The sequence below is a fragment of the Falco punctatus genome (genome assembly GCF_963210335.1).
Source record: "Falco punctatus genome assembly, chromosome: 6".
Lineage (NCBI taxonomy): Eukaryota > Metazoa > Chordata > Aves > Falconiformes > Falconidae > Falco > Falco punctatus.
In genome coordinates, this window is record NC_137585.1 from 16,000,883 (window position 1) to 16,022,106 (window position 21,224).

General features: G+C 41.6%; 1 protein-coding gene across 5 annotated transcripts in view; it reads right to left on the reverse strand.

Annotated features, from left to right (window-relative positions):
- MPPED1 (metallophosphoesterase domain containing 1) overlaps positions 1-13,809 on the reverse strand; it is an 89,094-nt gene extending 75,285 nt beyond the window's left edge. For all 5 annotated transcript variants that reach the window (XM_080390981.1, XM_080390979.1, XM_080390980.1 and 2 more), the window contains exon 1: positions 1-13,809. This exon is cut by the window's left edge. The gene's annotated coding sequence lies outside the window, so the exon portion shown is untranslated.
- Positions 13,810-21,224: the final 7,415 nt, after the last annotated feature.

A 21,224-nucleotide genomic window follows, 5' to 3' on the forward strand; every position in this document is an offset into this window, starting at 1 on the left:
CTCACATCAGCCACTGGTCCATCTTTCCTGCAAAAATTTTCTCTCAGAATGAGACCCCAAGGCATCTTTCCTTGCTGACCTTGAAATATTTGTCATCTTTCTGCTTCATGCATTGCTTTCATCTCCACAGCTCCACCTTTTTACTAGTTTTCCCCTGTTGCTTTTGTTATTTTACACAGAAAATGTCTTTCTCTGCCTTTATGTTAATTCATTTTTGTCCCTGGCTTTCCCTCCTGGTGTTAACAGAACAAATGAACACTCAGCCCTTTGCATTTTCCTTATCTTTAACCTTGGTCACTTTAAATCTGCTGTGTGGTCCCAAGGGTCTCAGTTCTCCAGCCTGCTCCTTCTGACTGAGTTGCCTTTTTGTCACTGTCTGGTATAACCTGTGCAATATGACATCCCTCTCCACCACTACACACACTCAGGTCCAAGTGGAAGCCGAGTTGCTTACTGTTAATTCCACCTCTTACTGCAATCTCTATGATACTTCAGCTCACTACGAGTTGCTTCTGACTGATGTGGTCATACTACTGAACTTTGGTGGCTGTTCTTTTCATGTCTTCATTTCCACTTGGTGGCTGCCTGCCACCTTTGGTGTTTTCCCTGCCCCTGTTACTTTCCTGACGTTTTCTTGCAATCTGTTTGAGATCAGCAATTGTTTATTTGAAATCTCACTCTGAATCTTCTTGAAATATATGCTCTTTAACTTTTTTGACTTTCGCCCTTTCATTTTTCCCTACACAATTTTCCCTTTCTTCTCAAAACAGATAATGCCTCTGGTTACATCTTTTTCACTTACTTTTTATATGCTTTCTAAGTAGCTTTGTCTTTTCTACTCTCTAAATGGCTGTTGATCAAAACCCAGTAAATACATTTCAGTAAAGCAGCCATCCTGTGCAACTAAAATCTTGTAACAACCCTTTCTCCTGCTAGCAAAGGTAGGCTTGGTAGTATTTCTAGATGATTAATGAATGAGTCTAAGTGCCCTCCTTTTTCTGAGAGAGATGCCATATGCTTGGCTTTCTCCCCTTCAAGCAGTGGTGATGTAGCTGCTTGTGCTAATCATGTGAAAGGTGACAGTATCTTTAGAGGTAGGATAACAAGCAAACTGGAGCCAAACTAGTCCAAGGGGTTCACAATTTGAGGAGCATGGTCTGACATCTCATTTCTTCTACTGTCCACTCTGCCAAATATTACTTCAAAACATAAAATTTGTTTCTTCTCTTGCTAAAACAATGGTCCTTGCCATACTGTATCTCTTGACATAGATACTACAATCTGCTCTACTTTGGCTTTATAATGGTAACCTCACTTATCCAAGCTAAGCCATTAGAAGCCACAGTCCTTGGATGTCAGTCTCGCAGTCCAGTTTCTTTTCCCCTCCCCACTGTAAATTACTGCATCAGCTTTTCACACCAAGCAGAAACTCATTACTGTTACCTTTCAGTGCTCAGTACCTGTCTGCTGACATATCCACCTGCTGCTGAACACAGCAAACAGCCTACTTTTACAAACCGGTATGGACTGTCTTCCTTCCTTGCCATCTTTCCTTTAACCATACCCGTGTGCCTAGAACATTGTGCTAGATGTCATACCCTGCGGCCTCACTTACCCCCAGATCCTCCCCTCAGCTGCACTGCAGTAACCTCTCCATTCTCCTGAACTTTGCCATTAATGATATTAAATCTCCAAAAGAAACAATCCATTCCTTAAATATCCAAACTACTGTGGTGCTTTATGGAGATGTGCATCTCATCATTCACTATGGTGTCTAAGGAAAAGCAATCTCTGAAACTTTTTTCATGATTGAGATGTTTGTATGGTCACTCTCACACACATGGGTACTTGACATCTAAAAATATCTTGATCAAATGCGTCCCCAGCAGAGGCAATTTTAGGTTTCTGGTCACTTGAATTCACTGTAGTTGTAAGAATTCGATTACTCAGTTTGGAACCTTTGCTGTCTGGCAAATTTAGTTGAAAGCTGCTAATGACTTGCAGAGGGGCTCTGGAAGGGGCACATGTGCATGTCCACAGCAAGAACATGATTGCACAAGTAAAAAGCCTAGAAGGAAGCTTCTAATGTTTGTAAGAACAATATTAATCTTGACCTGTTTTATTGTTGCAGACCTTGTTGTTTATCTTCCCTCAATGTCTTACACTGTCATTCCTGGTAATATTGCCTCACATTCTACACCTTTTATTGGGTGTAACACATTCTTATAGAAGCACTCCCTTGATGAAGTTTACATTGGTTTAAGATTATAGGTGGCATCAGGTGTTTCCTTCTCTTTTCTGTTGTTCAGGCCATCGCCTGCCAAAACAGGTCTGCAAAGAAATGAGTGTACGTGTCCTTTAAAGACATAAAATTATGTATGTAAACTGGTTTCAAGAAGTTCTACTAGTTTGTGGATTTGAGGATTTTGTAACTTAGCACAAGGCAATTGAAAAAATAGTTCTGCATTAGTGTGTATAGGGGGAGAAGCTGGATGCTACTTTTCTCAGTTTTGTTGCTTTTGTTGAAAGACCAAAGAGCTCTGCTGGCAGAGGTCACATCTGTGTCTGCATTTTGTACAGTGGCAAGCACTCAACACAGTTATTGATACATGGATAGGCCAATTTGCAAGTGGGGTGCTTTAGTAACATGTCTAAACACAGAACTTGGGCACTCTATTAAGGTCCTCTGGGCTCACACAGTTTGGATCAATTTGGCAATAATTTTGGGCACTTTATAAAAGCAAGACTAAACAAGAAAATTTTTTAAAAACTCACTTGAGACATGGAAATTTGGACATTGTTCAAACCACAAAGCAAAATGGGTGCAGGATGGTACAACTGGTAGCTATTGAAATAGATCTGGAAGTTGGAAGAATCTCCACTTCATTTCATTGATGCAAGGCTTTTCAAAGGCAAGAAAAACTCTGTGCGCTTCAACTTTCCAAAGCTGTAGCAGGTAAAAAGATTTGAGTGGTTTCTCTAAAGGGTGAAACGACAGTGGCATAAAACCATCTTTCCGATATCTGATTGTGTTAGGGCTTTAGCTAAGTGTAATTACACTAAGAAAGCAGGACTTGTAATAGGACACTGTAAAATATGAGGTCTGCACACATTGTAACCTTCATGTTGTTTGGATTTTACTGTGAATGTAATTAATTACAGAGCTAGCTTTGTCTAAATATAGAAAATAAAGAGAGAAGTATTTAAAATTCAGGGTTAAAGAAGGAAACAAGAAGACTGAGTTACAGTGTCCATGTAAGCTCCACGGGGCAGGGTCTGATTATTTCTCAGTATTTGCACTATGCCCCGATTAATAGAGGGACCCTGATTATAAATCCAGAGCAACTAGAATAAGAAGATAAATGAATCTTCAAGACACTGAAATCACAAAGCAATAGCATCTGAGACAAAATGTCATTAAACATGCTGCATACATACTAAAATTAAATCCACTAAAGGGATGCTTAGTCAGAAGATTTTACAAAGTTGGGGGCTTTGTGTAGAGAAATTCATATTACGTACTGCATGTATATTAGGCAATAATTTCCAGCTTCCTTAATTTGTTATTTGTTTACATTTTTCATAATTACTATCCTTAATTTTGTTTCATTACTTCCCACAATGTTAAACCACATAAAAGAACATCTACAAAGTGAATAGTACTTATTACTGTCCAGATGAAAGCATAACAAAACCTCAGCCGGTTAATTCTGCAACTGTGCTAAGGCATCTGTGCTGTAGGAGGTCACAGCAGAGGGCTGCAAGGGGGGACTCCTGGGTCTAGTCTCAGGTCCACCAATAAGTGATTCTGGATGCTGTCCAACTTTCACTGATGTTAATGTTAAAGCTCGCTCGGAGTTTAGTGACTAGTTTCAAGTCACACAATCTTCTTATGCCTTGATTTACTTCAACTAAGGAAGAACTGAATGAAGAATAGAGCAGTGAATTTTTTTCCCCTGCAAAAACATTTCTAGGGGAAGGAGGAAAAAGGGGAATAAACAAACTACTGGAACAGGCAAAAATATATCTAAATAGGAGAGAAATTAAGTGATTTGGGTTGCAACACCAAGGACTTCTCAGCAACGCTCAGATGCGCCCTTAAACTTTCTGTCTTGTACCTAAAGTGTTTGTGAGGCAAACCAGAGTTCTCTGATGCTTGGTTCTTGGGAAGTGGATGGATTCTCTGCTTTCCTGGAAAAGACCAAACTAAAGAGAAGATAATTTTCTGGAACAGACGCATCTTCAGATCCCCTTTCTTATTTTTTCCTTTTTCTCCAAAACTGTCCTAGCTACTAAACTACACAAGGGTAAACAATAACCTCCGTTTTACTTTAACAACTTTCCTTATGAATCCGGCCACTTCTTTCCAAATTTTCATTTTTCAGAAATGATCAGAAATTAAACACTTCAGGTCAAACAGAATGTTTCCTTTCACTTGAAAAGGAATTTTTTCCCTTTCCCTAAAGCCAAAAGTGGTACTGTGGGTCATACTGAACCCAAAAAGTATATTAGATTCAGTTACCAAAATCATTTATTCTCACAGCTCCATGGCAGGGTGTTTTTCATGGCAAATTAAGAACTGTAGTATGCTTTGGGACCTTTGGATGAAAGGGACTATAGAACTGGAAGGGATTATTAGGTATATTTAATTTGCCTTTAGTAACATGAGGGAGGAAATAATCAGTATATTAAACATACATGAAATATTTTTGGAATGTATAGCCTGTTGGAAAGGAATGAATGGTTTGTGTTATTAGCTGGGAAGTGAAGTATATATAATCCACTGTGTGTGGTTGTCATCAAAGCCCTACCAGGAATGCAAGACTAAATGTGCTATTTTTACCTTCTTTTTCTTTCCTGCTTTGTTTGTGGTTTTGGCAGAACAAAAAGAAACCTGGATAAAATGAGAAAGATTGTTTTGCATTTATCATGATTGTATTTGAGCACTGTCTTCAGTGTGAAAGCACAATAAGCTTTTCATTTATTATTTGCATTAGAGTAGAGCATAGAAGCCTAAGCTGATATTAAAACTCCACCATCCTAGGCATTCTGTGTACTCATGGGGAGAAACAGTCTCTGCATCCAAAGAGTTTATGATAAAAATAGTTATAGCAAATGATGAGGAGTGAACAGTCACGGGGGAGTACCTCTGTGTTTACCTCGTACCTGGAACATAACAAAGCCAGTGCTTGGGTTCTGGTCTGCTGCCTCCCCTGTTCCTTATTTTCTTGAAACATGCTGCCTTCCTCTGGAATTACTCTCCCAACAGCCCATGATCCCAGTAAAAGTATCATTTTTTTCTGTCCACAGATTTCAGAAGAGGCAATGGATGAGTGTAATATTTGATTCACTAGAAGGTACACACATAGGTACCCATGTTATTTTAACTTTGTTGTGACAGAAATTTTAAAATAAACATATTCCTTTCATCTCCCAAACCTTGACCTAGCAAGAATGTTCATTTAAAGAAGCTGGTGGTAACGCCATACAAGCGATTAATCAGCCTTAGATCCATACCATTTGTAAAAGAAAATGGGATGGTACAAGCCTAGTCTTATTTTATTTCAGTATTTTAACAACAGATGCAGTGCTGCCTTTGTTATTATCCTTTATTCCTCAGACAGTGTTCCCCCTCCTAATTATTACTTGTCGTCTTTAGTAAGATTGAGAAATGGCATTCTTTGAGCTCAGGTAAATATCAGAGCAGTCTTACTTGTAATGACAGAGCTGCTTTCACAGGGGAGTGAAGTGTAATGAACTAAAAAAGGGAATTTAGTACGCTTTCCAAATTAAATAATGTATTAATTTCTTCTGAACAGAGGTCCCCAGCCCCACTTGAAAACAGTGGTGCTTATAAATACCTACAAAGTTTGAGGGCAGTTTAGCAAACAGCAGCCAAGAAGAAAAAGGCGTTAGGGCCACCCCCTTCAGTATAGTCATCTGTGCGAAACAGCTGGCGATAAACAGTTGCTTGTTGTACCTCTGCGTGGGCTTTGTCCCACTGCTGGCCCAGGGCATGCCCTGTGTGCAGACTTGCTCTGTGGGTACTGGACTGTGTCGATCATCTCTTCCTTGATTTGCCTCTTCAGCCACTGGCAGTGAAGCACGTTACTGCTGCAGCTTTTGCGCAGTTCCCCACCATCTGAGCATCTTTTCACAAGGGCTGCTATCTCTTGCTATTCATCACAACATGTAGCATTTTCCTTAGCACCTCAGTTGCTGGAATCATGATTATATCCCCCTCAGAAATGGCTAGTTTTCAGCTTTTATGATTGCAGAGAATAGTTTGAATATAGAAATTCTAAAGGTTTGAAAATCAAAGGCAAGTTAAAGCCCAGGCTTTTTTCTTCAATATTTTCCTTTAGGCAGATTCTCTTTTGTTTTAGGTATGTGTTTATTTAAAAGGAATAAGAGATAAGAAACTAATTCAACTCAGTGGTTTTATCCTTTTGGAGAATTCTTTTGGGCTGTGCTGAAAAATCAGTGTGTTGAATGATTTTTTCTGGCAACGTTTTTCTCTCTGAAACATTATTTCAGGAAAGGTTTGGATCCAAAATTCCAAACGGTTTTACGTAGAATTTAGTGATTATTGTCTGCAGAGTGGCTTGAGGTCATTCAAAGTAGTGTTGCTGAGAGCAAGCGTGAGTACAGGCATGCTTCACTACACGGAGATGGAAGCATAGACTTATTCCAGCAGAGAGGTGAAGTGGGAGCTGTGACTTTTTAATCTGTCTGTCTCAATGAAACTCCATGTAGTCTAAACTGCTCCGAACACATCTATACGTGTAGATGTGTAAACCTATGGATGGAAACATATAGAGCTAAAACAGAAAGCATGGAAGCCCGTATTCCACCACTCTCTTCAGCATAACCATAATTAGTGCATTCTTATTTAGGTAGAGAGAAACAGACTTCTAGAAGTGTTAAGAAATAAAGGAACATTCCCTGAAACTGAGAAATTTGCAGACTAACACAGATATAGCAAAACTGACAAAGCTGGCCAGAAATTTGCCATTTAAGAATGGCTTAAAAATATCTGATTTTGTTCATTAAATTCAAATCAATTTCATTTAAATCAATACTTAACACATGAAATGAACTTTTTCACTTTGGGAAAAAATCAAGGATCTGCTTCGCAGGCTTCATTTATTAGTCTTTCTGTTTTTCTACGTATTACTTGTGTTATTTCAGAACAAGACAGTGGTACTCCCAGAAAGCCTCTCCTTTTTAGATCATGTGTCAAAATGTAAGATTTTTTCATTAAAACATAAACAAAAAGCTGTTTTACTCAGAATTCAGAAATAGCTACTTGTAATTATTTTTGAGGTAAAAGAGAAGTTTGTCTCCTGTACCACAGTGATGACTCAGTGAGTGCTGACATGCATTCTTCCCAATACCTGGGACCAAGGTAAAAATAAGAAAAATACGTAAATAAAGTGTGTTTAATTAAGACGTTTCTTCTCAAAAGTGATTTAAAAAAAATGGGGGGAAAAAGCCCTTCGAGCTGCCCGGTGGGGAGCGGGCCATGGGAAGGCATTCCTGTCAGGCGCTGGCGCGCCCGGGCTCACCCTGACGCGGCGGGGGCGGGAAGCCAGGAGCTCCGCGGGCTCGAGCTTCCCGCCTCGCGCGGCAGCGGGCGGCTCGCTCCTCGGCGGGAAAACCGCGGCAGCCAGCGGCGCCCTCCCCTACCGCCCGCCCTGCGGGTACGGGGTGCGGGTGCGGGGGCAGGGCCCCTCCCGCCTCGCAGTAGGGCTTAACGCAGGAAAAACCAGGCGGCCTCGCCCCAAAACCCGAGGTAACGCGGCAGGTTTTTACGCCCCGGCCGCAACCCCCGGCCCGGCCCGGCCCCGCCGCGGGGCTGAGGCGAGCGGCGGGCGGCGGCGCCCCCTCGTGGCGCGCTGCGGGCGCCGCCCTCGGGCCGGCGGCGGGAGCGGCCCCCGCGCTTGCCGGCGCCTCCTGCCCGCTGCAGCCAGTGCCGAGGGGAAGGAAGGGTGAGCCCGGCGGCAGCGGTGGCCGCGCCGCGGCTTCGTCCCCCGTGCTGGCGGCAGGCCGGGGGGCGCGGGTGGAAAACGACGTGTTTACTTAGGGCAGAGCCCGGGGGGTTTCACTTATCTATGCACGTGCTTTATTTCGTTCCAGGGCCCGTTGACTCCTTGTGCCCGCTTTCTCTCTCCCTGGGCAGGCTGCGAGGCTCAGGTTCACAGGGACCCCAGCATCAGTCACCCCGCGCCATCCACAGCTGCCATGTTTCTCACAGCTCGGCTGTGAATCGCCTCCCGGCTTCCAGAGGTTTGCAGCCCTGCAGGGGGGCACGTTGCTGAGCTGCCGCCGGTGAGTGTCCCCTGCCAGGTGCTTTCTCGGAAATTTTATGCGTGGGGCAGCCATTCTCATCCTCTGCTCATGGTAGCCTGCTCCAAAGCACCTGATTGCCCAACTACCAGTCAGCCAGAGTCTGGTGGGACTGAGAAGTTCCCCAAGTAGATCATGCATGTAAGTGAAGAAGGAAAGCGAGCTGTTTTCTTCTTCTCCCAAGAGGCTGGAAAAGGGATAGATGAACTGTACTACACACAGGCTGCAGCCCAAACAAGTTTCTCCCTTTTTCTTTCAGGGTAACTGGAAGAACTGCCTGCCTCAGACAGTTTTCCGTCAATGTGTAGCCAGTTGTTTGCCTGACTATGGGCACTGTGCTCAGCTGTTGCAACTGGGATCCAACAGATTGTCTTACGTGGGAATGAGGCCTTGTGAAAAGAAGCCCTGTAGGGTCTTGCCCTCCTTCCAAAGAAAGGAAAAACGTGCATCCTCAGCCACTTTGCTCAGAAGTTTTACTCTTCAGGTAACTGCGCATTATACTTGGGAGAGTGGAGGGGAGGATGGCACTGTTCGGATCCTGGAAGCCTTAAACGTGCACTCAAGTATTTCTGCTAAAGACCACACCACACAGTTGTAGTCATTCATCTCTACCACTCTACCAAGCTCTCAATTCTTATGCCCATTATTTTTCATATTTGGGTGAAAATGCTAAGTGGAGAGTCTGATCTGGCAGCCACAGGCTGAAGAAACACCTGTATTCAGGCAATACTCAGATACGTGATAGGAAGGTAGGCAGATAGAAACAGGTTGCTCACTCGAACTATAGATCAGTCATTAAATGGCATCTTCTTCTAGGTCATTTATTAATCTCTAATGCAGCCTCAGTAATGGTGCATTAAAAAGTAAACATTTTATGGATATTTTTACCCTTTTGAGACAATTTTGGAGGCTTTTGAAAAAACAGGACCATTTGACTCATTAAAAATAGTCATATTTTATTTGGCAAAGGGGCCAGAATTCCTGCTTTTTAAAAACTTTCCCATTCTTTTTCCTTACCCACAGGTAAAAATGTGCATAAACAACAGAAACCACCAAACTACATTTTTCTTCATAATTTACCTTTTACCTTGGGAAAGGGATTTGCCTTCCTTGTTTTACTTGAAATGTGGGAGAAGGCTTGTGTTCCAAATTTTTTTTTTGATGCAGAATGGGTGAGAAGAAAGTAAGTGAGAGGACTTTTTTGCTCTTTACTTGCTTTGTTACATTTTCCTTTTTATTCCATGGAAGAAGAAAAATGGTGACAGAACATCTCTTCCCACACACTCTTATTTCAAGTTCTGTGCCCTTTTCTTTGAGCAGAAGAGGTTTAGAGAGCACAGACCTGGAATAAATCCCCTCCAAAATCCTTTTTTTTTTCTCCCCCAAAAATATTTCTTCCTGTGAAAAAGACAGATGCAAGATAGCAAATAACATTAAAAGTATTTTCTTTTTAAAGTGGTACTAGGAATTATACTAGTGTTTTTCTTAGGTTTTCACATAACTCCCCTTCCCTGAAGTGTCTGCTGCTTTGTGGAAGTTGTATCACTTTTTTAGTCAAAATCTGCAAACCGAAATTTTCTTTTGGGGTTTTTAAACAGAAGCAAAAAAAAAAAAAAAAAAAAAAAAAACTGTGAGAAATTTGGCAGGAAAAAAAAAATCTTGCCAACCAGCTTCCATAGTTACATGAAGTGGAAAATGGAGACATTGCTGGTGTTGCTGTCTCTTGCTTGACTGACATCTGGTCTGGATGAGTAAATTCACATAATCAGCTTGTAGGGTGTAAATCAGGTGAGATCCCATGTCCTTCCTGCTCTCCCTGTAATTAGGAGTTCACTGGGGCTGTGGTTACTAGGTAAAGCCTCTGTTCCAGGACTGTAGGTCAGCTCTGGACATGTGACCATTCTAGGCAGAACTGCTTCACAGGAATAAAAAAAAATAATCAGGGAAAGAGAGAAGCAAAACGGGAATTAATCTTCACATATCAGCATGGTCAGAGATACGACAGAGTTAAGTACAGATTGAGGCTCTTTGTGACAAAAGGTAATCTTATATTTTTAGGAGCTGATTATTTTTTCAGCCTGCTGCAACTTTTAATGATAATAAAACAACAGATTATGAATATTTGAAGATTAAGCTACTTCTGCAGGTAGATTGCTCTGTTAACTCCTTAAGCTGTTTCCAAGCTCGGTGATGTCCTGCTCAGCATTATTATTCTATGGGCTAGGCATGCCCTCATGTGTTTAAAGCCATATGAGGAAGATGTGAGAGAAAATTTCTATGGAAAATTATTCCTGGGAATACCTATTCTTAATGATATTTCATTAACTGTTGGCAGAACATACATTATGGCCTTCTGCAGTTTTCGTGGTTTCATCGAGATCTGTTGGAAGACTTGAGTGTGAGGCAATGATCTTGTAGTCTGTGGTGGCCTCAGCCTGGGCAGAGACAGCCCACTTTGTGGAGGACAAATGGCACAATTCCCCATTGGACCTGCACTCCTGTGGACTCACCTTATCATGATTTCCTGGGAAAGCACCACAGAGAAGCTAATATAGTCAATGGTATGTTGTCCTGGGCATGTTTAGTGAGTTGGTAGGCTGTGCTCCTGGCCTTTAATTACCCCATTGCTATTAATCCCCTATAATTCCAGCCACATAAATCAAGAAGCTTCGCTGAGATTCCTTTATAATCAGTAGAGGAAGATCCCCTCCCTGATCATAATTCAGTTCTTAAGTAAGGAGCAGTGGAACTCAAGAAGATGGTTTGGCTCACTTAGGTGGCTCAGGTGAAGTGGAATCTGATCACCATCTCTCCTTTCTTCCCCAACAGAAGTGCCAGTGAAGGGTCCATTGCATCTAGGTCACATGGCAGTGAGAGTGCCAGTTGCTGAAGAAACTGGGGAAGTAGAAATACAAGACGAGGAACAACAAAGTTCTGATCAGTCCTTCCAGTGCTGAAGAAGGGCAGGCAGAGCAATGCTGACCTGCTGATACGACCTTATTCTGGCAGGCAGTGCTTGCTGAATCAGCAGTGGCTCGTATCTCCTCTAGTGCTAGCCAAGAAGTGCAGCTGGTACCCCATCTTATTCTGTGGTTGCTGTGCACCTGGTCACTCCAGGGTAACACCACACTTCACTCCTTACAAAAGGCTTATCTGGAAACTCTTGGTTGTGCAGCTGTCTTCTGTAAAACAATGTTGTCTTCTTCCTTCAATGAAGGGCCAGAGTTATTTGTCTCCATAGCTTTTCCTCAGGAGTGGCACAGAACAGAAATGCACATTGCTATGCCCCACAAGGGATGAGAGAGACCCAAAGTGGAAGTTAGGTTTTCATAGCCATTTGAGCCCATCTAACTTGGCACTGCTGCCAGTTTACTGCTTCCCTGCCTGTACTATCTAGAGGGCAGGTTTGGGGCTAAATCAGTAGAAAATATATTTTTTTTTCTTCTTAAGCTTAGTTTAGGAGTAGTGGGAATGTGTAGCAGGATGCCACAGCAGTTCCTTAGTGCCCCTTAGTCACTAGGGGCAGCCCTAGCCCCTAGTCCAGTAACAGATACAGAGCTTGGGGACTGTGCAGCCACCTGTGCCAGTATGCACCTTAATAGCATTTCCTCCTCTGAGCTGACCAGTGAGCACTTTGACATCCTTCAGCATTCATCTGTATTGCTTCAGTGCATTGGTTTTACTTATTAACCAGACAGGTAATTAGAAATACTCTTGCAAATAGACTTGAACGAAAAATGCTCTTGCATTTGATTCTGGTTTTAAAAGAAATTCTAGATAAGGTGTCCCAGTCTCCACAGGGAGGCAGCAGAATACCTGTTAATTTGTTTTCAAGCTTAAACTGGGTGATTTTTTTTTTCTGTAAAAGAACTCCTGAGTAGTCTATATATATATTGTTTGGATAAGAGGTTTTAAGAATTTTAAGTTCAGATGAAAATTCTTTTTTTCTTGCCAAGATCAACATTCCCCTTATTTCCCTCTGAGATGCCACTGAAATGATTTACAAGTTATGTAAGAGCCAATTTTGAAAGAAATATGCATTTAATTAGAAACTAAAAATCACGTTGTCTTATTTGAGGCAGTATAGTTAAAGTTCTGTCAGTATTTCCATTATTCTCAGAGATTTATCACCTCAGGAGAAAAAAAGCATTCTGCTCTTCTGGAACTTGTCATTTTAGGCCTCAATACTATAAATATAAGGTAAGTAGGAAATACTAATACTCTAAAGTCGAGCATTTCCAAACTGGGCATTCAAATAGCACAAAGCAGACACCCACCCCACCCCCAAATTACGTGATTGGCTTAAAAATAATGAATCTTTTAAAATAATAAACATAAGGGGGGTTTTGTTTGTCTTCTGACTTATGAGAATTTATGATCCATACTTTCAAAATGTTTCTTTGCAGCCACAGGGGCTAAAAAAATTTTTCTTTTTCCTTTACCCCTTTTCTATATTGAAGTTTTTGCATGCTCACATGACCCTGAAAGCTGGGTCTTGAAAAAAAATTGCAAATATTGAAAAACGTATGAAACCCCATATCTTCACTAAATTCATCTACATGTAACTTTTCTGGACAGCTTATATTCTTAGAGTAGCTTGCTAGGAAACAGAGTCAGAAATGCTTTAAATAAAACAGAATAGGCAAGCCAGGAAGATTGCAACTATGTATTTGTTTCAGGCTAAGCGGTTGAATTTACATGTATCCTTCAGAGAAAAGACAGATTTTCACTTTCTTTTTTTTTTCCTTCTTCTTCTTTTTTTTTTTTTTATGCAAGCAAATTCATCATTTGTAACTGTTAGCTTTACCTACAGAAGAGGTATCTCATTGCTAGGAGCAGCATATATTTCTTTCATGCTGTTCTGAAATAGGTATTAGTCTGCCTCTGAAGTTCACAGGAGAAATTCCAAGTAAGCTTTCTCAGCTCTTTTGCAGCACTGTATTTGCAAAAATACTCCTCTCACTTGAGGAATCAATTAATTGATCCAGTGTAGCACATCCTACATTCCTGGTAGGACTGGGGTTTTTAGATTATTCTCACAGGTTCACTGACTTAACATCTAGTTTTCCAGAGACAAGAAAAAAAAGATCTTGCTCTCTTCATGGTCATTTCTGTCCAACACAGTGCTAAATTTGCTTTGTGCAACTCCCGTCTACTAGGGAAAGACAAGGAGGAATATTTCATATATTTCTGTCCCTCATAAAATTCTATTGCATGTAAAAGCCTCAAAAGTTATAGTGCATTTCTATTACATGCAGAGATCTTATTTATATGCTTTTCAACACTGCAATTCAAAAATTGATCTGTGTGAAAAGTTTTCAGATTTTTTAATAAAGACACACATCTTTGGGAAGCATTCAACCAAAATGCTTGTCAGGGCCCTGAGAACACTAGTAGGCATGGTCACTCTTCGGTAATACTGTGGGCCTTAGTGGCTCTGACTGGCCTCATCTGGAGCCCCACCACACCCTCTGCCCATTCAGGCTGGGACTGGGGGGCCCAGCCTGAGCTGTGCTGCTGGGTTGCCTGCCTGCAGTTCTGTTCCTGTTGTGTTTGAATTTCCTAGCTTGACCTTGGACCTGCCTTGTTACCTTGCTTGATGCTTGCTGGGGAATGTCACCATCCTGCTCTGCTTGCCTGTGTCTGGTGGGGGGGACTGTGCCTGGTTGGTGAGGTCACTGCTCACCTTGTTTTGTGTCCTGATATTCCCCTGGCTACTAGCCCCACCCTTGCTGCACCCAAACAATGCTGTTCTATTAAAAAAAAAAAAAAAAAAACAACTTTCTGGTGAAGCAAGTAGAGAGAACTGTCCTGCGCCCAATGGACCTAAGTCAGTGAAAACACCAAAGGGTGTCTTGCAGTCTTAATGGAGGGAGACAGTGAACTTGGAACCTCAGGGTGAAAAGCTCCAGGACTGATTACCAGAGTTGTGAGTGGTTTCCTTTGAAACATGGTTATAGGTAGAAGATGAATAATAGCAATTTGAAGCCATTTATGGTGTAAAGCTCTGGTGAGCTACTGGCTTTCTTCTCCAACACTAGCACTGTTCTCGCTGCATTGGAGATGCCTCACTCCCTATGCAAGCTGTTATGCTGAGCTGAAGGGAGGGTTGGATGCCCCAGGGTGAGATGGAGCTTGTGGCATTAGAGAAGAGCCAAGGGAGAGCTCCAGCTACGTGATTGATGATAAACAGGTACTCAAAGACTGGGCACAGATTAGCAGCAGTCAGAAAGATGTCCTAGAACACACTTTTTTTTCCCACATCAACAGAAGTGAAGCTGCCAAACTGCACCTGTACCTTGCCAGTCCTGTTCCATGACCCTGAGAGTGTTTTAGGCCTGAGCAATTGAGGCCCCAAACCTGATGATGTCCAGTCCCCAATGAGAGAAGGACCAATCCTTAGCCTCTTACTTAAAGGCTTTGATGAGACTATGACACTGGGGTCTAACCTGAAGAACAGTTACTATGGAGGATGTGAGTCTTCCTGAGCCTTTGGTTCCTCCTCTGTGTAACTGATGATCTTTACAGGATTGCTGTAGGGATGAATGTATTAGTGACTGTGAAGCACCAGAACTATAGAAATATCTGTTGTCAGGTAATTTATTACCAGTCTTTCCTTCTGTGCTGCCTTATCTGCAGCGTTTGGAGTTGGTGTCATCATGCCAAGTCCTCCCAATTATGTTTAAAATAATGGTATTATGATTAAAGGACAAAGGCACAGCAGAGCTGCTGCACAGGACCACTGTGTTTCAGCAGTAATGGGGAGCCAAGAACCTGACAATAGGGCATCACTGAAGATTTTTGTGACATCTGTTAAACAAGTGGGATTCAAAGGCTCTGCTTTGGGCTCAAGAAATGACAATTCATCTGCCTTTAAATTTAGCTGATCTATTTTTCACATTATTGCTGCAGTGTTTCTGTTCCGTGACCTCCCTTTCACTTCAGATGTAATCACATTTTGGTGGCAGATGAAGTGATTCCTATATATAGCATGCAAAACACTTTGGGATCCTTCCAGTGAATAAGCCCCAGACACGTCAGATATTTATTTAGTGCAGTACTTTATAGTAGGCACCACGGTCAAGATCATAGCCTTGGAGCACTTCCTGGCTTTGAGCTCAAAGCTGAACCTACTGTGTGTGACTTGACCAGAATGTTTGAGTAGCAGACATGCTGAGAAGAAAAAACAATTTTGCCTGCGTCTTTGTTATGGCAATGGGCTCCTCACCCTGAATTAATTGCAGTTTCCAAGGAGGCTGCCAGTTCTGCCCATTTCCATAGGAAAGGAAATACCAAAGAGTAGGCTCAAGGGAGGCCTTTCCTGGAATTTAGGATTTGCTATACCTATCAGGTCAGATATCCTGTTCCTAGCAGCTGTCAGGACATGATGCTTCAAAGGAAGTTGGATAAGTTTACCTAGCCAAAGCATGACTAACTATGGCTGAAGAGAACTGAGGTAAGCATCACTTTAGGTGGTGCAGGACTCAGCTTTCTGCCCGGAACATGAGATCTGATTACCCCTGGCTTAGTAGGTTGTACAGCTCTAATGCTAGTAGAAATCATATTCAGCCTTCTACATCTTTGCTAGCTCGTTTCATTGTCCCTTTCAGTTACCTGTTCAGCATCTGCTATGTTTTCCCAAAGGTTTTACAACCAAAATAGGATACAGCTCATTGGGGAGGCACCATGTAATTTTGTGTGATCAGTTATGTGATTATTCTGCAACGTATTCTCTGTGGGGTCCTGATTTTTGAAACAGATGGGAAGTGGGCAGAGAGCTGAAAGCCTTAGGACCACTCAGCTTCAGCTGCTTTCCTGCCCACTAAATTACAAGATCAGGCCTTCCTTAACACTTCTGGAAAGTGCCATATGCTAGAGATACCACCAGGCCTTTCAAGTGTCTATTGACTTCAGAGGCCAGACATCTTAAATTACCCCTTACTGAGTGTGGCACTGAGGCTGCACAACACCAAATATTTTATTCCATCTATTCTTTCGATGTGTCTCGTCTTTTGAAAGCTTCCAGTGTTAACTAAATTTGTCATCCAGAGCAAATGGACTTGAGGTTTTCTAAATTCTCTAAAAGTCAAGAATACACTTACTTCTCATTTGCCCTTCTCTCTTCCTTGAAAATCATAGTCATATGTTTTTGTGCACTAGTGCAACTTCCTTGCATCTAGGAATGGGTTGACTTGAAACTAGGTTAGTAATTTAATCACACTTAACTCTAATTATCACTACAGGAAAAGGCCTCTTGAAAATGTGTAGTAGGCAAATAAGCCAGAGAAACAGTAACTGATTTAATACCTTTCTAAACTTGTAACTTTTTTCTGAAGTGTTAGGCACAGTAAAGGGAGAATATTTATTGTAAATGTTGATGGGGAAAGGTAACAAATTAAACAGTCTTTACTATTCCAAGTAATTTCATTTTTTAAAAGGAACGTTCCTGCTCTAAGTCTCTGGCGATATGCTATCTTCTAGCATAGGAAAATCAATAGATATAAAGGTTCCAGTTCAGTTTCCCCTGGATGTGATCAACTACATTCAAATATTAAGTGATAAATGAGCTGATTTACACATCTGCAAAACTGGCATTAGCATTTTACTAACTCCCTGCAGTGTCATGAGGTTTAATTAATGGTTGTAAAACACTCTGCTGAATGAAAGGTATGACTTTCTACATTTGAGATCATGTAGATTCGTAAGCTTCTGCTGTATTTGTAACAGCCATCTAGAAAACGAATAGCTTTGCAGATTTACTGCTGTGCTCTACTAGCCTGCATTTCTTGTAATTTTGATATGGTGGTAACTTTCAGAGAGTGAGACCAATCCTAAATTTGTGTTCACCTGAAAAACACCTCTTAATTAATTGTTGAAGGCAATTTCCTTGTATTTTAGTACCTGTAACTTAAACTGTGTTGAATTAATACAAAGTGCCCCACATTATTCACAAGAATGGTGGTTTTCAAGTAGCTTTGGAAAAAAATACTGTCTTGACTCCATGCAGCCTCAACAAGACAACATAGTGAAGAAGTGAAATCTCTTCTGGCTGCAGCATCACTAGGACAGTAAACCAGATTCTGGCCCCAGAACCAAGGTTGTATACATTGGCACCTCTACAAATATTCTTAAGAAACAGCTGGGTGAAGTGAGAATTCAAAGTATTTGTGCAATTCTTACCTGAAGGCTTTCTCAATTTCTACTGTTAGCTGAGGTTTTGTATGTTACCTCCTTGAGATTGCCTTAAGACTGCCCAGAATGTTTCAATGAGATCACCAGTCCTAATTATAAAGATCATGATGAGACTGTCTTACTGGGGTACAAAGGATTTTTTTTACTTTATTTAACTCCCTACCCTCTGTTCTACTCTGTCAATGTCTCCTGCTAATTTGGTATAAAATCTGCCCTGTTTGGGTGGGTGGAAGGGAAAGAGACGTCAGGGAATGCATGGCCTTAAATTAAAAAAGCAAAAATCTGCAGCTTGGTCAAGTAATTATTAATTTTGGCCCTTGCCTTTTGGAGCATTCCACATCACCTACTATTGTTCACTTGTTCCAAAAACAACATCACATTTTCCTATTGTTACTTTGAAAACTAAAGAGAGACAGATACAAAATACAATTGCCTTGGTCACCCTGAAAGTGTTGTATCCCCAACTCTTGTGGAGCTATTGTATCCTTTCTGAAACCAGGAAGACACTGCAGCTCTGCAGCTGAGCCCCAACTAATCCGCTGCAACGTACCATGCCTTACTCCAAATGGACTAAATGGCATCCTGAGGCTGGCACAGAGCTGTCAAATGTTGACAGAATGAGAAACCACCAACTAGTTTTTTGAGTATTATTCTGTAATTCTATCAGATATATCAATAATATATATGGATCTAGCCAGGGTATCCTGGGCCTACACAACTAACAAGAGAATTCTTGTACTTGCAGAAGGATGTGAGTTCTGGCCACACCAAGTACAGCAATTAACCCAATGTTGCATTATACATTCTTTATTGGTTTATTGATCTCACGTATCTGGGACTGCCAATTACAGCCATCTCTTTTTTTAATTATTTTTATTTGTATTGACAGCATGAAGATCAGGACTATAGGAGCACATCTGTTTAAAGTGTTTGCTTTTTTCCTTGCCTTTCCTTAGAACAGCCAATTTATGTTCAATTGTGTTTATAACTCAGCAATTCTCTGGCAAGTTATACAAACCAGAAATAATTCTGACTCGATCCAGATGGTGATATGCATTTTGATGATTCCTTTACTCACTTTCTAAGGCAAGGATGATACTTGTTATGTACTTTTTTAACCAGCATATCTTCTTTGGATAGCTAGAAAGCAGTCTTGCAAATAATTATCACCTCTGCGTCAGTGTTGGAGCAGAAAGCGTTGCTGTACCAGCGCTAGTGAAGAAAAGTATGGAAGGGTCTTTGGAGCTCTAATTACTGAGCAATAAGTCATCCCACAGCAGGTCAGCAACAAACTGCAGTCACCATCATTCTATTATTCTGCTTTTAAATTGTCTCATTTTCCTGTGAGAATTAGGACAAAAAACTATACAAACCTTGTGAGCTATGTGTGACAGCAAAAACATTCCAAGAGAGAGAAAAATCTCATTGCTGGTGACTTTAATCTCTGTATTCTGAAAGATAGTGAATGATGCCTCTGTGGAATGCTTTAGGATATTGTGGGGGATTGGTGGCTGTGCTGGGGCAGGGCACAGGAACTAGTTATTGAAGTTAACCTGGTATGTGATGGTAAAAAAGCCTTGTTGCAGCCAGCTAGTTTTGATAGAATATGAATTGAAATTACAAATAGTACCTGGGAGTATGCAAGAAGAAAAAAGACAGGACAAAGAGAGAAAAATGTTGCTGCTCTTGTATATGGAAGAATACGTCCAAGGGGGTGCAGTTCCTGTAGGACAAACAGTTTGAATCACCCTGTACAGTTGTTCAGCCCCTCGCATCACTGTCATCCCTATAGTGGGAGGCAGTTGATCCTGTAGGGTAGTCTTTTGCTCAGGTGGCTTCTGGTTAACAAGGCAGTAATGCTGGAGCTCTTTGCCAACCTCCTTCCTTTGACAGAAGAAATCCCAGGGACAGAATCCATGAGACCTCAGTAAGGCACCCAGTAAACCATGTATTTTCCTTTCATGGAAGCAGCTAGAAGCCAGCAGGAGTGGAATATACCAGTGGCTAGCCTTCACCTGTTAAGGGTACTTCCCAGGAGCCCTGGAGCCCTTTGGTAGGGAGGGGACAAGTGCTGCAGCTATGCAGTGTCCTTCTTCACCTCCACAGGAAAAAGCTGAGGGTCAGCCTTGCTGCTGCCATGGTGGCCTGGGTTAGACTTGTTCAAATAATCCATTTGTGCAGCTCAAGTGGAGGAGGAGAGGGAAAATAACTGTAGACATTTTAAAGCACAGAATGAAAGACTGACTTAATAAACAGAGTTGTACTATAATGTTGTAATATATCCAGAGGGTCTCTACCTCCTTTGTGTTGCCACCCACAAAGTTTTAGGGATTGCTTTGTTTGTAGCTGTGTGGCGCAATCTGCAGACCGAATGAAGGATGTGCCATTCCACTGAAATCTGTTGTTTCATGACTTGAAATTACATCTTTTGTTTGACATTACACCACATTTGTACTTCCTGATTTTTTTTCCATTGGCATTTCAAGAAATGGACTGTGTTTCTGAGTAAAAACAAATCCATCCATCCATCCGCTGTCAGGAGCACTTCACTTTTAGGCAGATAAAATGTCATATCTTGTCATCTTTGTTCTTCAATCAATTATTCTTTGATCTTTATTCAATATATTCCTTTTACCCAAAACACCAAATAGCCCTGATGTTATACTTCGCAGGTTCTGTACCTTCTTTACTGATATTGATTTGTCTTTCAATTTCAATGTTGAAGTAAGAGGCCAATTTGCAAACAAATGTCCTGGGAAACAGATGTGAAAGCACTACATTACACAAAAACAGACAAATTATTCCGTACAGTCACCGTTCTGTACAATACCAGCTAGCTGTATTAGGATATCGGTTCATGGCCAAGCTGTAGTGCTCTGACAGCCTGTGTTGACAAGATATTTTTCTGCATTGCCTTGAACAGATGAGAGGGAGGTATCCCATTTGTCTTTATGCTTGCGTTAGATGCTAAGCTCTTGACCTTTATTGGCTGTGGACTGTGACTCATTTCCCACTGTTACTGAGATTTTTACAGGCAGTGACTGTTGAATAAGGCCTGTGTCATTGCCTTTCAATGTCCAGTCAGAGGATGCATTCCATCAGTGGAAACATGAGGTTGGATTATATCCATTGGTCTAGGAAGACAAATAAGGTCTTTAATGTTAGTTTGATGGGTTAGTGTTGTGTTGCGGTTCAGCCCTGCAGCCAGCAACTACACAGGGAGCTGCAGCGCATGCAAAGTGACATGCACCCACAGGCCATCTGCTTCCATGGTGATGTGATTTATAATGTAGCTAACAAGCTTCCATTCTGGACAGAGGTGTCACAGTGCATCAATAGTGGTCCATCTGAAAAAAAAAGAAAAAAAAGCCAAACAAACCGCTGTGAATTGAAGTGTTTCATTGTGGTTTAACCCAGCAGGCAGCTAAACACCACACAGCTGTTTGCTCACTTCTCCCTAGTGGGATGGGGGAGAGAATCAGACTTTCACACTGGTCATATGGAACTCTTAAAAGGTGACTGAGTCTTGCTGATCACTCTTTGGCTCTCCAGTGGATAAATCAGCTTATGGATGGGAATCAGTAAGTTTCTGTTGATGTGATATTGCTGCCAGTGCCCCGTCGTGGTAGCAATCAGCACCTGTTGTTCTTTGACCCTCAGCAACCCCACAACAGAAGGGTCCT